The 12791-nt window shown below is 35.3% G+C and overlaps 1 pseudogene; it reads left to right on the top strand.

Annotated features, from left to right (window-relative positions):
- Positions 1 to 11929: 11929 nt before the first annotated feature.
- Positions 11930 to 12482, top strand: LOC123814514 (annotated as a pseudogene).
- The last annotated feature ends 309 nt before the right edge of the window (positions 12483 to 12791 follow it).

The following is a 12791-nucleotide window of genomic DNA, read 5'->3' as shown; positions in this document are numbered from 1 at the left end:
CCTGAACCCATTCTTTGTCCAGCAATGGTTGGTTTTCTTAGGCCTAGGTTCCTACACTAACTGCTGTCAAGGAAATGGGAGACAAATCAGACTTATTCAGAAGCTGGAAACACCTGCTTCCCCTGAGGTGCTGGTGCTGCTCCAAGGAAGAAGTATAAATCCCAAAAGAATAAGCCAGGCAGGAAGAGGCACTATATCCACTTTACTTATAAAGATTAAATGGCTTCAGGCAGGTAGAGCACATAGACAATTAAGCAATATCTAGGGATATGGAAAGTGCTCAATAACACTAACTACTGTTTTGTTTGGACTAAAACTATCTAATCTATTTTTCTGAATACAATTCTAGAACTTCGGGCAACAAAGACTTGATTGTAAACCAAGAGGAAACATGGTCTCACATAAAGTACTTTGCAGATTTTTTACCTGAAATGAGATTAGATATTATAGTACATTTTAAAGTTAGAGTTTGGTAAATGTTTTAGTGTATATACCACAAGAGACATGATTTAAAATGCTGTATAAGACATTAAGTTTAAATGACAGCTTCCTCTAAGAGTTTGAAGGCTAACTCACAACATGTGTTCTATATCAAGTTTCAATAACAATGTAAGTTGGGTATTAAGTAAATGGAGCTGTATCAACATGCAACAACAGTGTAAGTTAAATATTAATATTTGTATGTAATATAAATATGTATACCTAATATATTTAAATAATAGAAATACTAAATAATTGGTTCATTGCAAGAATATTTAAGAGCCCTGAAAAGTACGGATTGAATACTTGCTTTGGGATTAGTATCTGGGTGATACTGAATAATTTATTAATCCTCCCCTACTTTGATCTCCTTACCTGTAAAATGTACCTATCTCATTGGGCTGTTGCTAAAAGTTAAATTGAATAAGCTGGTGCAATAACTACCATCACTGCGTCTGGCATATCATGTGCTCCATAAAGGCTCTTAGAAGCACCATCCTCATTATGGTTCAATTTTACAAAATTCCAGAAAAATAAATAAATTGAAACAGATAGAATTTGGTCTCAGCCTTAAAGTGTAGGACTCAAACATCAGGTAGCTGGCAATATAATCACAAGTCAAACTTAGGAACTCAGTAAACAGCCCAACCTGTGTAAGGAGGGATATGCGATAACAAATCATATTTGCACAGAATCATCTCACTAAATCCTTCTATTTATAATTTAAATAGCTACTAACTTCCCTCACCCCCATCTTCAACCCAACTCACATACACTTGCTTTTTAACAAACAGGGAAACTGAAGCTGGTAGTTAAGTACTTCAAATCTATTTTCAAAATGTGGTATGCTCCAAAAAGAAACAGAACTGTTCTTATTTACTATTGAAAGTCAAGAAAGGAGCACACTGCTTAGCTTATTAAAGGTGCCCCATAACTATTGAATGGGTGACGATGGAGTAAAAATAAATGAGTTAGTATGACTTGGTTAGAATTGTCTTACTAGTGAACAGCAGAGATGGAATTGAACAAGAACTTCGGTCTCCTGACTACTGATCTTTTTTAAACTTTTCATGTGGTACTTGACTCCCTCCCTCCACATTCAGGAATTACCAAGAGGAGATTGGTAAGAACTATATTTGGAGACTGCAATGGTCATTAGCTCAGGTGAACACATAAGGTTCATTATGTTCTAAGAGCAGTGAAGAAAGACAGATCTGGTTAAAACCTCAGTTCTTCCTTTTATACACCTTTCTGTGACCTTGGATAAGTTACTAAACCTCTCTGTATCTCATTTCCCTGAACCATAAAAGAGGAATAAAAGTTTTTTTATCTAATAAAGGGGTAAAAATTGAAGGAAAAATGCATGTACACAACATAAAACAGTGCTTACAACATAGAAGAACTTGTCATTCAGAACATGATGTCTCTTTTGGTTCCCCCATATCACCTGTCTCCCCTTTGTATTTGAGTGTATGCAACTCCTGCTGTTCCCTGTCAGAGCTGATGTTTGCTTTCCCAGCTCTAAGAAAAGCACTTTCAATGAAGGACATAGGTGGTCTCTGCTTCACTGAAATCACTCCTGGACACAATCACTTACTTCATCACACGCATGATTCAAACTAGGCAAAATGTACAGTATTCCATGTCCATGAGTCTGATACTCAGGACTGGCCACATAATTTTGGGGGCCCAATGCAAAATGATAATGTGGGGCTCTTTGTTTGAAGTGTATTAAAATTTTTTAAACAACAACAACAAAGCATTAAACTAAATATGGGACCCTTCTGAGCACATACACAGGTTAAAGCCAGTCCTACAGAGGCTTTGAACATCCTATTTCTTCCCTTATCATCTTCCTCAATAGTCATCTTTCTGCTACTTTTGCCCCAAAAGCTTAGCAAGAAGTGTTCCTCTCTCCCTTGATCTTTGTATAAAACTTCCTTTGCCTTCTGGAATCCAACTACCTGAATTTAAATTTGGATTCCACCCCTTACTAGCTTGTTTGACCACAGGCATAATGTTTAACTTCTCTTTACTTCTATTTTCTGTTGTGAAAGTTGAGAATAATGATAATACCAACTTTAAAGACCTATTATTAGGAGTGCATGAGCTAATAATTGGAAAGATTTAAAACAGTAGATAATACAGTGGTTCTCAACCCTGGATGCACGTTTGAATCACCTGGGAGCTATTAAAAAAAAGTGCCATTTCCAGGACTCACCCATGACCAATTAAATCAGAATCTTTGGGGGTGAGCCCATGACAGCAGTAGCTTTAAAAAGCTCCACAGAGGATTCAAATGAACAAGAGGGTTGGAGCCACTAGTCTTGTACACAGCAAGTGCTTAATAATAAATAACAATAAATAATAAATGTAAAATAAATAATATAATAATACATTATAAATGTTGTCCAGGTATTATTGCACAGTTAGTAAAACAAAGAAGTAAAACATTCTGTATTTCAGTCCTTGCCCTGAATCTATTCTGCATCTGGCTTCTTTCTCACTCTCTCAGCTGCTTTGATGCAGGGTATACCTGCAACCAATGTAAATCAAGACCAAAGATGTCTAAAGTTTTCCCACTGAAACAAAGATGTCTTTGCATACAGTTCTTCCCATTAACCCAGAGATCAGAGGGGAAATGTCAACTCCTTTCACAGAGACTTCCTTTGATATCAAGGGGTATATATTCCAGAATCTCATCACACTGGGTTTTGCGGGGCAGGGAGGATTTCAGTCAAGTCACCAGAGATCCCTAAATAATACAAAGCAAAGAGAGGCCAGGAAGTGGTGAGAATATTAATTTCTTGAGCTTGTATTTCTTTCCTTTTAAAGTAGATAATCATCTTTCTGAAAATGTCTTTTTGCCATATTTATGATGGTTGTATATCCATTATGGATACAGTAGTTCATTTGCAACATGACCTGACAAATATTGAGTGTTCTAGGCTACATTTAATTCCAAGGTAACTAAAATCATTTGTGTTTCTTCATAACCAAAAAAGGTTCTGATCACACAAAGCTTAAAATGCTAGGGCCTGGTATGACTCATCCTTCATAATGAATCTACCAATCGAGACATAGATTGGGGTTGGGATAGGAACTGAAGTAGTGGTCAATTGAGTCAATTTAGCCTCAAGATTATGAAGATCTTCATTTTGGGCCAAGGTTCATGGATACATTGTTAGAGGGGAGCTGGGTTTCTTAATTGAAGTCCACTTACCATTTCAACAGCTAAATCAGAAAATAGGATTACAGACACAAGGCCATTGGGATTCACAGGATGAAAACTGACTTGTATAGACTCCCAGAGGCCCCATTCCCAACATCCAATTGTTGAATATCTGCTATGTTTGTTTAGACTGTGGGTCTAAGAGAAAAGAGCAGACCCTGCCCAGAGCTGTTTGTATTCTGCCTGGCCCCCTCAATCCTAAATACCTGAGAAGACAACTCTTAAGAAATACTACAAAATAACATAGATTTAAATAGCAAAAAAAAGCATCATAGTCAAGACAATGTTTTCAATAAGCTTGTGACCACTGTGGGTTCTGAAGTTAATTCAGTACATCAAGACAAGCATTGCTTTTTACAATTGACTCGACTACACTGAACCAAATTAGACTGGAATGCTTCCCATTCAGTTAAGTAAAGTGTTAGTATAAACTATTGTTTTCTAAAAGCTTTGCTTCACTTACATATGTTTATATGTGTGCATATATTAGGTTGTGATGTAAAATGGAATATTTTGGTGTGGTTCAATATCTGAAAACAATTAAGTTCACCATATTAGGGGACAGAGTTTACAAACTGGTACCTCATAGGATACATATGGCCCATTAATATTGGGTACATTAGGGGTTTTAATATTGTTTATTTTGTTCTGTATTTCACTAAAAATGTTTTGAAAAATATAAACAAATAGCCAGCAGTTAAGTGTCAAATAGTTCCACATTTTTTACATTTATTATACTTATTTTCACCAGTCTTGTCATTATATCTTTAGTTTCTTTTTGTTTTAGTTGTTTGTTTGTTTGTTTGTTTGTTTGTTTTTAACCATGCACTCCACAGAGTGGTTCCCTGGCTGCTCCAAGCACACACCTGGTCCCATATCCCATTATCTTTAGATTATTGACTATATTCCCCATGCTACAATTCACATCTTTGTGGCTATTCTGCAACTACCAATACAATACAGATTTTTAGCTTCTCTTCAAATAACCAGATCATCTGGAAATAATGATTCTGCATTTTACAAGCCAGGATAGTCCATATCAATTCTTCCTCCCAAAAGGAAAAAGTCTGATAGGTAAGTGACTGTCTTTGTTATTTTCTATCCCTGAGTCCTTTGGCTAGATAATGACTAGGGCCTGCCATATACTCCTGCCTTGGCTTACACTTCTGGCCTTTTTATTGCCCCACCTTCTCTTCTAACCAAACTGGAGAGCTAATAACCTAGCAATAGTTGTCTCCATCCTCTGAATGTGTGGCAATCTCTATTCCAGCTCCTCTTCCAATTGAATGAAAACTTTATCAAAGCCCCATTTAAATCTGTAGACTTTACAGAAAGTTTTTCTGTACCTTGTTCTATCCCTTCCAGTAGTTCCTATCCCTGAATTCTACTTACATATTGCACCTCTTTACCAACCTTGTGGTATTCACAGTTCTGTAAAATATCCCATTCTCACTTATCAAGCTCCATCTTCCTGACCATGTCAGGAGCTCCCTGAATGCAAAAGTCACATCCCATTTGTTTCTGCTTGCTCAGACCAGTGACCTCCAGATAGCAGATACTCAACAGTTATGTAACAAACCATTGCTCAGATCAGTGACCTTCATATAGCAGATACTCAACAGTTATGTGACAAACTAGATTACAAAAAGACTTCACTGGAAGCTTATTTATTACAGAACTGTTTGAAATAGGCAAAAATTTAAAACAATCCAACAGTCCATTGGTTGAGTTTGAATAAATCAGTTATGGCACCTTCATACAATGGAACACTCTGAGACTATTAAAAATTATTAAGATATGTATTTGTTTATGTTGAAAGATCTTCAGGACATATTACTAAGACAGCAACTGGCAGAACCATAGAAAGAACATTATCCAAATAATTTTTAAGATGCCATTTCTATGTATAGAAAAGATCTGAAAATATATTTGTTGAATGCTTACTATGACCCAAGGACTATTCTAAGAGCTGTACATATAGAATTAAACAAAGCAAAGTCTGTATGAACATAGAGTTAACATTCTAGTGGGAAAGGGGATAGAGAGAAAAACTATATTTAGGACCATAAGTGTAACAAAAATAAGTAAATTAGGAAAATTGAATAAAGAGTGATAGGAGTGTTGTGGGAAACATTACTATATTATAAAGGCAGTTAGGAAACACTTCTCTGATGAAAATTATTTCCCCAGACACCTAAAGTAAGAGAATTAAGTCACATAGTTATCTTGGGGAAGAGGACTCCAGGCAAAGGACCAGTAAGTATGAAGATACAACTGTACTTGGATAAAGTAAAAGGAGTGGTGGTAGGAGATGAAATCAGAAAATTAGTGGGAAATTACACTTTGATTTTATTCTGAATAGAGCAAAAAGACTCTCAGGCTTTAGAAAAATAAGAATTTGGTAATGGAAACATTACATTTAAGAAACCAGTCAGAGCTCTAAATAGAAGGCAGACAGATGATCTAGAGTCCAGGAGTAATGTTTAGGCTGATACTATAATCTGACACATACAATTCAACATATGCAAATAAATCAATGTAACATACCACATTAACAAAAGAACACATAAAAATCATATGATCTTATCAAAACATGCAGAAAAGCATTGGATAACATACATTTATTTATGATTAAAGCACAATAAAATAGGAATAGAAGGAAAGTACTTCAACATAAAAAAGTTCATATATAACAAACCCCCAGCCAAAATCATACTCAATGATGAAAAACTGAAAGTTTTCCTCTAAAATCAAGAACAGGATGTCCACTCTTACCATTCTTAATCAACATAGTTCTGGAAATCCCAGCTAGAGAAATGAGGCAAGAGAAAGAACTAAAAGGCATCCAAATTGGGAAAGAAGAAGTAAAAGTGTCACTTTTTGCAGATGATATGATTCTGTATATAGAAAACCCTAAGGATGCCACTAAAGATTATTAGAAACAATAAACAAATATAGCAAAGTTGCACGATATACAATTATTATACAAAAACCACTGTTTTCTTGTATACTAACAATAAAACTTCAGAAAAATGGGGGTAAAAAACAATTCCTTTTGCATTTGCAACCAAAAGAATAAATACCTAGGAAAAAAATTAACAAAAGTGTGGAAGACCTCTATAGTGAAAACTACAAAGCATTACTGAAACAGATAGAAAAAGATACAATGAATTGGAAAGATGTTCTGTGTTGATGAATTAGAAGAATCAATAGAGTTAAAATAGCCATATTAATCAAGGCAATATACAAGTTTAATGTAATCCCCATCAAAATCCCAATATCATTTTAAAAGAAATAGGACAAAAAAATCATAGATTTATATGTAATCACACACACACACAAAAAAACAACAAATAGACAAAGCAATTCTGAGAAAAGAGAACAAAGCCTGAGGTATAATACTACCTAATTTCAACTTATCCTACAGGGTTATGATAATCAAAACAGCATGGTATTGGCAGAAAAACAGACACACAGATCAATGGAGCAGAACTGAGAGGCCAGTTATAAAATCACATGGATATGGGCAGGTAATTTTTGACAAAGGAGTGAGAAACATACAATGGAGAAGAGAAAATCTCTTCAATAAATGGTTATGGGAAAATTGGAAAGCCACATGCAAAAGGATGAAACTACATTACAGTTTGTCCCCATGTACAAAAATTAATTCAAAATGGATCAAAGACTTAAACATAGGATCTGAAACAATAAATTACATAGAGGAAAACCTATGTACTAAACTTATGGATCTTATTTGTGGAGAACATTTTATGAATTTAACTCCAAAGGCAAAGGAAGTCAAGGCAAAAATAAATAAATGGGACTATATTAAACTAAAAAGCTTCTGCACAGCAAAAGAAACAAACAACAAAACAAAGAGGCAACCAACCAGATGGGAGATATTTGCAAACAATAGCTCTGACAAAGGTTTAATATCCAAAGTACATAAAGACTTCATAAAATTCAAAATCAAACAAACAATTCAGTTGAAAAACATGGCAGAGGATCTGAATGGACACTTCTCCCAAGAAGACATACAAATAGTGAATGGATACATGAAAAGATGATCAAGCTCACTAGCTATTAGGGAGATGCCAATCAAAACTATCATGAGATACCATCTCACACCTGTTAGAATGGTTACTACCAACAAAACAAGTGATAACAACTGTTGGAGAGGTTGTGAAGAAAAGGGAATCCTCATTCACTACTGGTGAGAATGTAGACTGCTACAGCCACTATGCAAAACAAACTTGTGGTTCCTAAAAAAATTAAGAATAGAGCTACCATGTCACCCAATAATTTCTCTTCTGGGTATTTACCCATCAAATTCAAAAACATGTATTAGCAAAGATATATGCACCCCTCTGTTCATTGCAGCATTATTCACAGTGGCCAAGACATGAAGACAATCAAAATGTCCTTTGACAGAGGATTGGATAAAGAAGATGTGGCATATATATATATATATACAATAGAATAATACTCAGCCATGGTAAAAGAATAAATACTGCCATTTGTGACAATATGGATGGACCTAGAGAATATTATGCTAAGTGAAGTCAGTCAGAAAAAGCTAAGAACCATATAATTTCACTCTTTATGTAGTATAAAACTGAAACTCATGGACACAGACAAGAATGTGGTTACCACAAGGAAGGGGGTTGGAGGTGGGGGGTGGAGAGGGGCCTAATATATGATGACAGAAAATGGTGTGACTTTAGGTAGTGGGCACACAGTGGAATATACAGATCTAGAACCATAGAAATGTACACTTGAAATCTAGTGATCTTATTAGCCAATGTCACCCCAATAAATTTAATTTAAACAAAATTTTTAAAAAGAATGTCCCTTTCCATCAAGTTCCCAGGTGAAGTGGATTCTCCTAGTCCTACCCTTTAAGCTCTCTCTCACCAGTGGAACTGAGAGCAATGTCCTACAAGGGGAGTTGTGAAAACTTCTCGCAAGAGTTTAACATGTGGCCATTTTAAAGTTAGATCTGTTTTTTACCTGCTCGTTTTCTTATTTTTGTTAGTTTTGAAAGGCAGCTGTAAGGAAAACAAGAATGGCTTCTAATAAAAAAATGAATGGAGCAAAAGACTGTCAGGCTTTATAAAAAATAAGAGTTTAGTAATAGACATGTTACATTTGAGAAGCCTGTCAGAGCTCCAAATGGGGGTTAGACAGTTGATCTAGACTTCAGGAGTAATGTTTAGGTTGGTATTATAAATTCGATGTATAAATGGTATTTTCATGAAAACAAATGTAGAAGGCAATGAGGTTTGAGGACTGAGCCATGTAGCATTCCATCATTTAGGGGGTCTAGAAAATTGAGAGAGTTAGCAAAGCTTATAAAGGACCATTCAGGAAGGATGTAAAGGAGAAAGCTATGTACTCTCAAAAAGGAGGTTGAGAGAAATGCCATCAAATTCTGCCAAAAAGTTGAATAAGAGTATGACTGAGAATTGACTGTTGAATTTTGTGACTGAATAAATGCTATCTTAGAAGAATGTTAAGGACAAAAGTCAGAGTAAATTGGGAGCTTAAGAGAGAATGGGGAGACAGGGCTGGCAATGGAATTATACAATTCTTTCAAAGATTTTTCAAATTTAAAAAATACCAACAAATGGAAACTTATTCTAGGAAAAACTGGCCTCTTCTGCAAAAAAATGTCAATGTCAAAAATGATTTTTAAAAAAGCTGAGGAATTGTTCCACATTAAAAGAGATCAATGAAACATGATTAATAAGTTCTATACATGATTCTTGATTGAACCCTGGTTAACAGGAAAATTGTTATGAGAAACAACATTGAAAAAATGATAAAATTTGAATATGGACTGATTTTAAATGAAGGTATTATATCAATGCTAAACTTTCCAAATTTGATCACATAATTGTAGTCATATAATTGTTATATGGAAATATAACAATTTGTTATATTTCCTTTTGTTATTTGCCTTTTGTTATTCTGCCTTTGTTATTTGGAAATATATTTTGAAGCATACAGGGGTAAAAGATTTTGATAGATGGAACTTTCACTCAGGTGATTCAGAAAAAAAGTCCATATGCATATATATGTATATAAAATAATATATATAAATATAAAGTGATACATGAAGAATATAGAAAAATATATACAAGTGAAATTTGAGTGAAGGTTACATCTCAGTTCTCTGTATTATTCTTACAACCTTTTTGGAAATTTGAAATTATTTTCTAATAAAACATTTAAAAATGTTATAGTGGTTGTTTCTGAATAATAAAATTGTATGTTTTTTCTATCTCCTTATCTCTATTTCCTTTTGAATAGCAAACAGTGATCAATCACATGAAATATAAGTATTTTTAATGATAAGAAAATGTATCAATCTATCAATCACTCAAAAGGCAAGTATTTTAATTATTTGGGCAAAGGCTAATTTAATGAGAAATATTTACCATATTTTTAAAAAGATTTTATTTGTTTATCTTCAGAGAGTGGAGAAGGGAGGGAGAAAAAAAAGGAAGAGTAACACCAACGCAAAACCAAAACATCTATTGGCTGCCTCCTGCACATACCCCAACTGACCAGGGACCAAACCCACAATCCAGGCATGTGCCTCAACTGGTAATCCAACTGGTAACTTGGCAACCTTTAGTTTTTCAGGATGACACCCAATCAACTAAGTCACACCAGTCAGGGTCAGATATTTCTTTTAATTATAGACAGATCTTTAATAATGAGATTATATCCCTAAATACGATAAGTCATGGACCAATGTTCACTTACCAAAAAAGAGAAGCTCATTTCATAAGTTATAAAAATGTCTAATCACTATTTTGTACACCTGAAACTAATGTATGTCAACTGTATTAGAATTTTTTTTAAATCATAAGAAAGAGAAAGTTAACAAATTTGGATATTACTTTAGGTAATTTAATATTAATTATAATGATAAGGCACCAAATAAATTGATAATTTTGAATTTTATGTAACTCAATTGCCAGAGTTTTCTTTAAGGTTTAAAGTATTATCTCTTTCTCTTATGGGTTGTCTTGATCATCCACAGAGGAGAAACCTCCAAAAATAATTAACTCTACCTTTTAGTCTCCTCAAGAAATCCCTAAAGGGTTTTTGTGAAAGAAGGGGAAGAAATAAAGTAATAATAAAATATCTGTTTAGTCAGATTCTCACCCTAGGGAAACCTAGTGTAATACCCATAGCTATCAGAACAAGCTTGCCATTATCACAAAACAGATTTGTGGTAGAAACTCAATAGCTACTTGTTGATTAATTGACAGGAAAGGGAGAAGAGTTTATATCAGAGACAACTTGACTTTGCAAGATTTAGCAAGGTTAGCATCAACTTTCACTCTCTCCCAATACACTGAATAAAGGCCATAATGTTAGGAGGCTGAGTGGAAATTTTTTATGTCAATTCATCTAACAAGAAGGATAGCTTTGTTGATCACAACCTTAGAGAACATTATTGACCTAACAGTGAAACATGGGGAAAAAAATTAAAAGGGAAAAAAGTGATCAATGAAAGAGGGTTAAATGACAATAATCTTGCTACCAAGATTTTTAATTCAAATGGACTAAGTCATTTAAATTAAAAGAATTATAGAGATATCTTTAGAATTATTTCTTTATCATTATAGAGATAGTGTTTTACACTTACATTGTTTGGAAGGTATTTAAAATTATATATGCATTAGTAAATGTATCTCAATTTCAGTTTCTGGCTTCATGGTTGACTAAATACTCTTTCACTTGACTAAAACTAAATTAAAAAAATACACTAAGTATACACAACAGTAAAGCTGAACCTCCAATATACCAATAGTAGTTATTATTCAGTGGCTGGACCATGAGTAATTTTAAATTTTTTTAATAACCTCCTTATAATAAAAAGTATATATAAAAATCTACTGAGTTGGCCAAAAAGTCCACTTAGTTTTTTTCCTGAAACGAAAGACACATTTTTCATTTTCACCAACTTTATTGATTTGGATATTTTGAGTATGTTGGCTATCTTCTGCGTGGTTTAACATTGATCTTCTCAAATGATGTCTCAATTTGATCTCTTGTTAACTTCAACTGGTCTACCCAACCATGGATCCTCCAGTGAGAAATCTCTAGCATCAGGGAGCAAAACAACCACCTGGCTTGGAGCAGCAGTGCTGCTGAGGCAAAGGGTTTCTCTCTCCAATGTCTCTCCAGCCCATCTACAGCATGGGGAATATTTTTGCAAACTTCTTTAAGGGCTCTTCTGGCACAAAAAATAAATGTGTGCTCTCATGGTGAACCTGGACGCTACAGGGGAAGGCCACCACCCAGTACAAACTAAAGCTGGATGAGATGGTGACCACCATCCCCACCACAGGTTTCAACGTGGAAACTGTGGAGTACAAGAACATCAGCTTCACCGTGTGGGACATGGGTGATAAGGACAATATCCAGCCTCTGTGGTGCCACTACTTCCAGAGCACACAAGATCTCATCTTTGTGGTTGACAGCAACAAGTGAGAGCACATGAACGAGGCCCGAGCGGAGCTCATGCGGATACTAGCGGAGGACAAGCTCGGGGATGGTGTCCTGCTCATGTTTGCAAACAAGCAGGACCTCCCTAATGCCATGAACACAGCCGAGATCATGGACAAGCTAGGCCTGCATGCACTTCCAGTACCAGAGGAACTGGCACATTCAGGTTTCCTGTGCCACCAGTGGGGACGGGCTCATTGAGAAACTGGATTGGCTGTCCAATCAGCTCCGAATCGAGAAGTGAGCCGCAGTCTTCTCTCCCCCCTCACTCCCTCCTTCACCTTTGCTTTACTCTCTTGTGGCAGCCGTGCCCCTGTGGTTTGAGTGCCAGAAGCTGTCTCCATGGTCCATCCCAGTGTGATTCACCATGCTGTACATGTGCATAAGAAGCCTTCAACTGATTTTTATTTAATGTAAATAGTTCTTGTTTCTAATGAGGTAGTTTCTGGTATTCCTATGCAATATTACTCAGCTCATTTTATTGGAAAATGAGAATCAACCCACTGTCTACTACTGAGAAGGGAATTTAGGCACCTAGGCCTCTAGGAGATGC

This window comes from Phyllostomus hastatus, unplaced genomic scaffold, assembly GCF_019186645.2.
Source record: "Phyllostomus hastatus isolate PE091 unplaced genomic scaffold, TTU_PhHast_1.1 phas_contig_16, whole genome shotgun sequence".
NCBI lineage: Eukaryota > Metazoa > Chordata > Mammalia > Chiroptera > Phyllostomidae > Phyllostomus > Phyllostomus hastatus.
Note: the sequence above shows the minus strand (reverse complement) of the source record. Positions and strands in the feature narration are given on the sequence as shown.